The following is a 9,948-nucleotide window of genomic DNA, read 5'->3' as shown; positions in this document are numbered from 1 at the left end:
TCCCTTGCACAGCCTCCTCTACAGTCCTGCACTCGGTTGTCACCCAGAGCCCCCCTCGGCGGTCATCCCCCCCAACTGCCTGCTCCACTGTCTACCCATCTACCCAATCCTACTGTCTGGACTGTTCAAGCCACTCCCTCCTATCGTGCTTTGTCTTTTGTCAATAAACGTTCCTTGTTCACTCTGCATCTGGGTCCTCTCCCTCAGTAACCCTGACAGAACGAACCGGCCTAGTCAGGACCCAGCAGAATGAGTATCAAGATCCTACCCCCTGCAAATGCTCAGGAGAGACTGGCCCGCCAGCAAGGCCTGGGTGCACTTCGGCAGCAGGGACAAGAGGTGAGGGCCTTTGCCCAATTCTTTTGGAGTATGTCTAGGGGCCTTGAGTACCAGGATGCAGCCCTTAAGGATGTCTTCAACCTCTGTTTGGATGATCCACTGCCTCAGTGGGAGATGGAGCAATTGAGGATCTTGGACTTTTGGAACTTTTCCAATTATTTGCACCACCGCAAGGATTGGCAGATACTTACACCACCAGAGTCCCACTACAGTGATCACCCCACTCTCACTCCATCGAGTCATGTCCCTGATCATCTTTTGACTCCCACTGAGAAAAGGAGAGTGAGAAGGAGGGCGGCCAAAGCTGCTGCATCTGTCATGGAGGCCTCTGTGCTGGTTCCAGCCTCCGAATCGGCTGAATCCCTCATAGTCACGTCCGAGTCAACCAAGTGCACTGAAGCAGTCAAGCTCAAGGAAGCAGTCAAGCTCAAGGAAGCCGTGAGGGAGGTTCCCCTGTTAGCCCCTGTTCCTGTGCCAGTCAAGCCTGTTTTAGTCCATTCAAAGCCAGTCAAGTCCAGTCCTGAAAATTCTGTGTCAATGTCAGTTCATGTAAGTCAAGATGTAGGTGACGTGAATGCTTACAGGCCTGGGAGACGAAAGGGTAGGAGGGCCCGTGCCAGGAGAGCTAGAGACCTTAGTCTGGAGATCCCTCCTGCAGTTTCCCTGGGTGATCTCAAGTGGTCTGCTGCTTCAGTCATGACCATGGAGTCCAGTGGTGAGCAGCCAGCTCCAGAGCTCACTCCAGTGTCTGCTCCAGCCCCTGTGTCTAGCCCACAGAGGACTCCAATCTTGGTGGCCCCAGCGGGCAGCTCAGCAGCCCCTGAGGGCGGTCAAGAACCCACTCCCGAGTCTGTACCAGTAGCCCCGGAGGGCAGCTCAGCAGCCCCGGAGGGCAGCTCAGCAGCCCCTGAGGGCGGTCAAGAACCCACTCCCGAGTCAGTTCCAGTATCCCCGGAAGGCAGCTCAGCAGCCCCTGAGGGCGGTCAAGAACCCACTCCCGAGTCAGTTCCAGTAGCCCGAGAGGGCAGCTCAGCAGACCCTGAGGGCGGTCAAGAATCCACTCCCGAGTCAGTTCCAGTAGCCCTGGAGGGCAGCTCAGCAGCCCCTGAGAGCAGTCAAGAATCCACTCACGAGTCAGTTCCAGTAGCCCCGGAGGGCAGTCCAGAACCAAGTCCGGAGCCCATTCCTGCAACCCCAGGGGGCCCTCAAGAATCAGTCCCTGAGTCCATTCCTGCAGCCCCGGAGTGCAGTTCATCCACCCTCCAGGCCACTCAAAGGTCAGTCTCTGAGCCCGTTCCTGCCGCCCCAGGGGGCAGTTTATCAGCTTCTGAGTCTCTTCCTGTGGCCCAGGAGGGCATTTCAACAGTCCCCACAAACCTTCCACAGTCGCCTTTGGAGCCTGGTCCAGAGAACCCTAATCTCTTTAAAGCCATTCCAGAATCCCTTGCTAGTCATGTCTTGCCAACCAAGAATACCCGGCAATCCAACCTGAATACCCAGTCCAGTTGGCAACCCTTGCCTGTGAGAGGTGTTCCTGTAGGGAGAGGTTCCACTAGCCATGACCCCACCTTTGCAGAGTCGGATAGACCGGGTTTCCCCAAGCCGGCAGCACCCTGGCCTAACCATTCCACTGGAACTTTTTCCACCCCTCCCAGCCCACCCCCTGTTTTCCCTGATAGGCCTGGATTTCCAAGGTTTTCATCCCACCCACCCCCCCAGTCAGTACCACCTTGGCCCCTACCATGCTTGTGCCCCCTTTCACTCTTCCACCCAGAGTGGACGCCTGGAGGCGTCCTTTGGAGGGGGGGTACTGTCAGGATCCTGCCCTGACAGTCTTGTCTGTACTGTCTTTGTTCAATGTGTCTTTGTTTATTTTGTGCCTGAGCACATGGTTGTGTCTCTTGTGTCTACCACGTGCTCCTCTTGTCCCACCTCCTTGTTTTCCCTGGTCACGCCCCCTTGTTTAGTCCCCATTAGTCAGAGTGTTGTCACCTGTTCCTCATGTCTCTGTATGCTTTTATTGTGATCATTTCCCTCATGTGTTTGCCGGTTCGTTTTGTGTGTGAGTTAGTGTCTGCTTAGCGTGCTAGCTGTTCTAAACTAATAGCGTTTTTCCCTTGTCAGTTTAAGTCTGGCATTTGTTAGTTTAAGTTTATCTTGTCACTGTTTATTCTAGTCTAGTTTAAGTGTTTCTTTTTGTTTGGATCTCACTTTTAATTTGACTTAAGTTTGACTTGTTCTTTAAAGTATTTATTTTCCCCTTTTGAGTTATTTTCTTGGTTAGTCTTCCAGTTATTTCTAGAACTTTATTTTGTATTTGTTTCTTTACCTTTTTAGTTTACTTTGGTTATTTCCCTAGTTAATCTGGTTTCTAGGTCATAGCACCCTTGTCTGATTTTTGCCCTTGTATTATTATTATTATTATTATTATTATAGTTGTTGTTGTTGTTGTTCTCATGTTGTCTTAAGTCTTGTCTAGTGTTTTGTGAGTTCTGTCTGTTCCTGTCTTGCCCGCTGCCTTCTCCCTGGCTACTGGGTCTCCCCGCCTGGAGGTCTGACGTGTGTGGCTATACCTCTATAGTCAAGTGCCCTTGGTTCCTGGTGTTGTGGTCTGGTCCCTTGCACAGCCTCCTCTACAGTCCTGCACTCGGTTGTCACCCAGAGCCCCCCTCGGCGGTCATCCCCCCCAACTGCCTGCTCCACTGTCTACCCATCTACCCAATCCTACTGTCTGGACTGTTCAAGCCACTCCCTCCTATCGTGCTTTGTCTTTTGTCAATAAACGTTCCTTGTTCACTCTGCATCTGGGTCCTCTCCCTCAGTAACCCTGACAGGAGGGTGCTCTGGTGCAGAAAGTTGTACCAGCAAATCCCTAATTTGGACAAAAGCATATAAAAGTGTATGATTACTGTATGGAAACAGTTATTCTCTATTGAACATTAACTTCACGTTGTGTTATGGGTTATCCTCCTGTTTACCCTGTTACTGAAGCCTGTTTTGTTAACGTTTGTGTAACTGCATAAACCAGTGGTGCTTTAGCCCACCAGAAAGGGCAGAGCTGACCTCTATACAAGTCGGCTCAATGTGCCATTTCATCAGAATCTTTTCCTTCAATGACGAGACCATCTCTTCAGTACAACAAAGAAGCTGAAGAAGCAAGCAAGCAAGAAACTGCTTACCTGCTTTCCTTGCTCTCCACCATGGAAGAAGCAACTGGCAGTGGAAGAAGACTTTCCCTTGTCGCCATTCGGCGAATTAAGAGCATTTCTAGAGCATATTTTCAGAGCAAATTTCCAGCTTTGTTGTTGCAAATGTCACTCCGTGAGTGCCCCTCATTGGCTGCGAGTGGCTTGGTGTGTTTCAGCATTTCTGAAGAGGAGGGGATCGTTGATGTCTCCATGCCCTTGATGGCATCTGATGCTGAAGAGTGGGTGGGCTCCAGCGAAGAGAATTAAGTCTCTGCCCATGTTAATCCGTCCACTGCAGCTACACTCACCACCATTGATGGCGCTGAAGAAGAGGGGTACCGTAAGCTCCCCCCTCTTGAAGAGGCTGTGGCAGCTCATCAGTGTCCATTATTGTCCTACGGGCTCAAGTCTGCAGTGCACCCTGCAGGATGATGTCATCTCTGGCCAACAGGGCTTATGCAGCATCTGGCCAGGCCAGCACAGCCTTGCATACGATATCTGTCTTCCAAATATTTCCAGCTGAACTTCTCTGTGACATGGATGAGTCTGGCATGGATACTGGCACCTTCAGAGAGCTGCACATAGCAACCGATCTGGTTCGGTGTGCCACGAAGATGACTGCGCAGACAGTGGGTAAGGCCATGGCCAACCTTAATGGATATCAGGGACACGGAGATATTTGCCTTCCTGGAACCTGTCTCTCCCAAGGGACTCTTTGTGGACAGTTTCACAGAGCAATTTAAAAGTGCTGGCTAATGCTAAACGTAAATACAGTAAGGTTGTTATTCATGCTGGCGCTAATGATGTTCGACTTCGCCAGTCGGAGATCACTAAAAATAACATTAAAGAGGTGTGTGAACTTGCAAGCACAATGTCAGACATTGTAATATGCTCTGGTCCCCTCCCTGCTTACCGTGGTGACGAGATGCATAGCAGATTGTCATCACTCAATGGCTTGATGTCTAAGTGGTGCCCACAGAATAACATAGGTTTCATAGACAAGTGGACGAGCTTTTGGGGCAGACCTGACCTGTTGAAAAGAGATGGTCTTTGTCCCTCCTGGGGTGGCGCCACTCTTCTCTCTAGAAATATGGCAAATAGTCTTAATGTTTATACTTGACTAACTGGGGCCCAGGTCAGGAAGCAGACAGACTGGCTAAACCAACCGTCTGCTAGCTGCTTCATGTCACAGAGGTCAGTTAATCTTTCACCTAGATATCACACTCTAGAGACTGTGTCTGTTCCCTGAACTAGAAAATACAAAAACATCCAAACCAAGTTAAGATGAACAATTAAATTGAGGTTCAACAAATAAAAAACAGATGCAATATGGATAAACAAATGATAAAGCTTGGCTTATTGAATATCAGATCCCTTTCTACGAAAACACTTTTTGTAAATAATATGATCACTAATCATAACATAGATGTGCTCTGTTTGACAGAAACCTGATGATTACATTATTTTAAATGAGTCCACCCCTCAATATTATTGTTATAAACATGAGGCTAGAGAAATTATGAGAAATTAAGTGTTTGCAATTGACCGAATGAAGAAAAAAATCTTGGAAGAAACCAGGGGCCTTGCCCTCGGCATAGTACTAGACCTAGAGCCTCAAAAGCCGTCCTGATCCAGCAGACAGGAAGTGGAGAGGCTTGTTCTCACACAAGCCGGAACCCCCTCAAAAAAAGCTTGCATTTACTCAGTGCCTCTTCTAACATTTCTGAGTGGCGGAGGTTTTCTAACAGGGCACATACTGCAAAACCAGTGTGTGTCCCATCAAATTACCACTGTGATAGCGGGCCCTCATACTTTATCCACTCCCTGCACTTACACATGCCTGTTCCTCACCTTCACACAATGAGGTGTCATGCATAAAAATGGAACCTCTTGCCAACCGGCTGAAGGAAAGCCATTCCCAGCATGTCAACATGGATCCTAAAAATGATAGAACAAGGATACTCCTTTCAGTTTACTCGCAGAGGTGTCATTCAAACTTCAGTATTGAACGATTCTCATGTTCTTCGGTCTGAGTAAACACATTGCTTGCAAAAGGTTGACAATCGCCAAGGCAGCCACACAACGAGTGTGCAGAGCAGACTGAACCAGGGAGTGGATGTGCTGTCCAAGGACAATTTAGCTCCAGGAGAGAGGAGACTGCATCCTCAGTCGATTCCGACGATCTGGTCAGTGGACCTCTGACTCCAAAGACAACTGTCACGGCCCAATCTATTTCTCAACACAGCAGGTTACTCTGGCCCACGACTGGCACAACACCCATCTATATGGTTTTTCTCCGATTACTCTGCTCCCTCTGGTCTTCAGGCAAGTCAGGGAAATGAGATGTGCTCCCCTCTTGGTGGCCCCACCCTTGGTTTCCGGAAATGGTCCAGCTGTTATTGGCAGCACCATGGCTGATACCACTGAGGAAAGACTTTCTCTCGCAAGGACAGGGCAGGATTTGGCATCCCCAGCCAGAGCTGTGGAATCTCCATGTCTGGTCCCCCGCAGACCTAAACTCTGTTGCGTGGGTGAGGATTTTCCACTAAGATCTAGGTTATTGATTACAGGAGCACAATCTTCAGGGAGGAAAGCTTCCATAACTGTCTGAGAGTTTGAAGCAAACTTGTGTAAATGGAGGTTTGACTGAGCTAGTGAGGCCTGTGTTCATTGGAGCAAATCAATTGCCTTAGCTTCAGATGTTACAGATACCAAACTATCATAAATATAGAAATGTCTTTCCACAAACTTTACGGTATCAGCACCATGCTTTTATGCACCTTCTCTGATGGCTCTTCGCAGCCCATAAATGGCCACAGCGGGAGTAGGCTGATTGTCGAAGACATGGACCTTCATCCAATACTCAGTAGTTTCCTTGTTCATGTCATTGTCCTTGTGCCATATAAAACAGAGGAAGTTTCTATGGTCTTCATGCACCAAGAAACAATGGAACATCTGCTGAATGTCTGCTAGGATTGCAACCTTCCCTTTCTGAAAGCGTAGCAGGACACCGACAAGGAGTCACTGAGGTCGGGGCCTGTGAGGAGCACATCACTGAGAGAGACACCATTTAGTGTCGAGCACTGGAATAAAAGAAAACCCTGATCTGATTGGATTTGTGGGGATGGTAGACTCCAAATGTAGGGTACCAGCATTCATCCCCTTCTCTTAGTGGTGGCAATACCTCAGCATGTCCAATTGTAAAGATCTTTTCCATGAATACTACATACTGTTGTTGCATCTAGGGATTTCTCTTCAGGGTTTGTTGCAGGCTTGTGAAACAATTAACAACTTGCTCCTTATTGTTTGGCAAGGACTGGTGTGGTTCTCTGAATGGTAGAGGAGCTACCCAGCTGTTAGCATAATTTCTGTAGAAAATTGTGTCCATTATTTTTAGTAAAGCTGTGTCTTCCACAGATGGAGCAGATTTATTTCTACTGAACCCTGACTGTCCAAGCATATTCTCAGTTGCTTTGGTAGATGTGCTACCAGTCTGCCGCGTCTCCTTGACCTGCATATAGCTTGTAGAGGGTTGAAAATTTTAATGGCAGCCACATTCCAACACATTGGACTTCAATTTGTTGACCGTTGGCCTATGCACATTACCCAGACACACCTCTCCCATTACTACCCGGCCCAGGTCCAGTCGTTGGGCAAAGGTGTGTTGTTTGGTCCATTGACCTGCTGCCAGACATTGTGTGCCCTAAATAACATCTATTCCGAGTAGCAAAAGTATTTCTGCTTCTGGTACTAGTTTTGGAATGTGCTTGGAAATGTGACGGAGGCTGGTGAAGAACTGCACTTGGTGTTGGAATCTCAGATCAATTGTTCATGATTTCATGAGAACTCTTCTGTCCAGGGACTCGATCAAAAATCATTCTGCTTTCTTGCCAGATGTTTCTATGATGCCAGAGAAAGTTCTGAGATGATATGAGAATTGTTTACGCTCCACATTGAACAGCTCAAAGAATCTGGCTAATGAACGATTGCTCTGGTCATCCAGAATTACGTAGGCTTTGATGGCCAAGTCCTTGGAACCCTTTGGCTATAGCTTTACAAAGCAGATTTTTGAGCATCAGCGGCCCCACTGGCCTTGACCACAAACTTCTGTACAGCTTGTTTTGACAACAGCCATATTATACAGATTTTCTACCTCTCCACCAATCTCATGTGACAGAAAGGAGCATTGAATACATGTGGTAATGACACATCTGTTTTTTGAACTGTGATGGGTTTGTTGGTTTGGAAACTCTTTACAATGGATCTGTTTGCTTTCGCAAATGTTGTAGCACTGATTTGATACATAAAGCAAGGGTCATTTCACTTCTTTGCTTCACAGCACACAAAGTGACCTTGATTTTCTTCTTTGTATCATGACCTAGAAGTCACCCACTTGTCCTGAAGCCCACATTGAAGCTAATCTACAATTGGTGTGATTCTGTGTGAAGTGTCAAGGTATGACAGACCTTAGATAACCATCTTCTTTAGCACCTTGGATTTCCATAAATCCCAGAGTTAACATAATTTCAAGTGGTTTTTATAGCAAAAATCCTGAGTCCTGAGTCCTCTGTGGAGTGCCTTCTACTGAAGCTCATGGGCACTCCAGCTAATGATCGTGACAGTAACTTTATATTTGTGTAAAAGACACAACAGATGTTACACTTTTGTAATGTTTATTTATTCTTTTTATGTTTATTTTTTCAGTCTTACAGACTTAAATTGAGAAAAGATTAAGAAATAAAACTGAGGAAGAAAAGAGAACAAAAGATAAAACATCAATCCCTAACAAGATTTCTGGAGTTTCTCTTCTTCGTTGCTGTTAACTATCTGTCTAGCTGTACAAAGCAGATGTCGTACATGCAAGGGCAGAAAAGTAAGAAGACACAAATGCATTAAGTTCATCACGAAACAGTTCAACTCTCTACACTGACTCAGCGTTGCTGACACATCGCCATCCAAGCAACCAGGATGGATGAACGGAGTAACACAGAAGAGATGCTTCAGTCCTTGGTGACTAGATCCATCACCCAAGCAAGTAGCAAATCATCAACAAACAAGCTCTGCTGCACTCAGAGCTCGAGCCAGAGCCGAAGCTGCCCACATGCAGGTTTCATTCGCTCAGAAAGAAGCAGAGATGATGGTCGAAGAAGCAACAATAAAAGCAAAAATGCACATTATAAAGAAAAAGAAAAGGAGGCAGCTACAACCACTGCAGAAGAAGCACTGTTTGTGGCTCCTGTGGAAAAAGCAGATCTAGACTCTCGCACTATGAAATTGACTTACCACTCTCGCCTTCCAATGCTGCACAATGGACAAGTGAGTATGATTGACAACACAGCTGTAGTGCATCAGAACCCATATCTATTCACACATCTTCACAACCTGCCATAGAAACAGTTGTAACACTAATGAGCTGATGGTATTTCAGCCATCTGTTCCATACTAGTGAATCCTGACACTTAACACATTCGGAACTCAAAAGACCAGAATGTGAGTAAACAAGGACCTTTGTTGTTTACATAATTCACCATTTTGGCCGCCCTGAAGTCGGCCACATCCTGCCTTGAGTGACAGTTATTTACGACAAGAATCACGTGGGCGAGCCTCAAAGGAGACACTAAACCAACCACATTCCTGAACACAAATGAAACCTTTCGTATAAGTCCCATACTTTCATCGTTATTAATAATATGTATTTTGAATATGTTTTGTGTGTACCATGGTTAATCCTTGTAATGCGAGGATTATAATTTTTCTAGCGTATAAATTGGAATTGTTTCTCCTCACCAACTTTCTCAAAGAGAGCCATGGGCTGCAACCCCCAGTCCCTTGCAGCTCGTAAAATTTTACGACCACACAGGACTACACAGGACAGGAAACCTAATCCTTACAAAAGAATGGTAAAATGTACTCAAATGTAGTCTTAATGTGTATATTATTGATTTTGCGGTGCATTAGAGGTTTCCCATATAAATTGGGACTATCTGCTGTGTTATCATGTGTTAATCAAATCTTTAAATATGTGTAATTCTGCATTTGAATGTAACTTCATGTTTTGATCATTTATACATATTATGTTTAGTATCGTTGTGATCGTCATGTTCTGACAAACCCATTTATCTAGAGCAAAGTAATGAAAAATGTATTTAATCTGGAATTACGAACTTGCTAGAATAATCCCTGGAAATTGGACAAGCCCTAGATCACCAGGGGGTTGTCTCCACAGAGACAAAGGAACTTTTCCCTCCGCTTCAGAACGCGGACGTTCATTGGCTGTTCACGCGAAAAGAGGCGGGGACCATCTCAAGCCATAAGAACGACCGAACAAGGTCCGCCTTCTCTCTTCCTCTCTTCTTCTCGTTCTTGGTCCTCGGACACGCTGCTCTCCTGTGCGACCAACGTTGCTTAGGCCGCGCTCATA

The sequence above is a fragment of the Carassius auratus genome, chromosome 15, assembly GCF_003368295.1.
Source record: "Carassius auratus strain Wakin chromosome 15, ASM336829v1, whole genome shotgun sequence".
Classification (NCBI taxonomy): Eukaryota; Metazoa; Chordata; class Actinopteri; order Cypriniformes; family Cyprinidae; genus Carassius; species Carassius auratus.
This window is presented reverse-complemented; position numbering follows the sequence as displayed.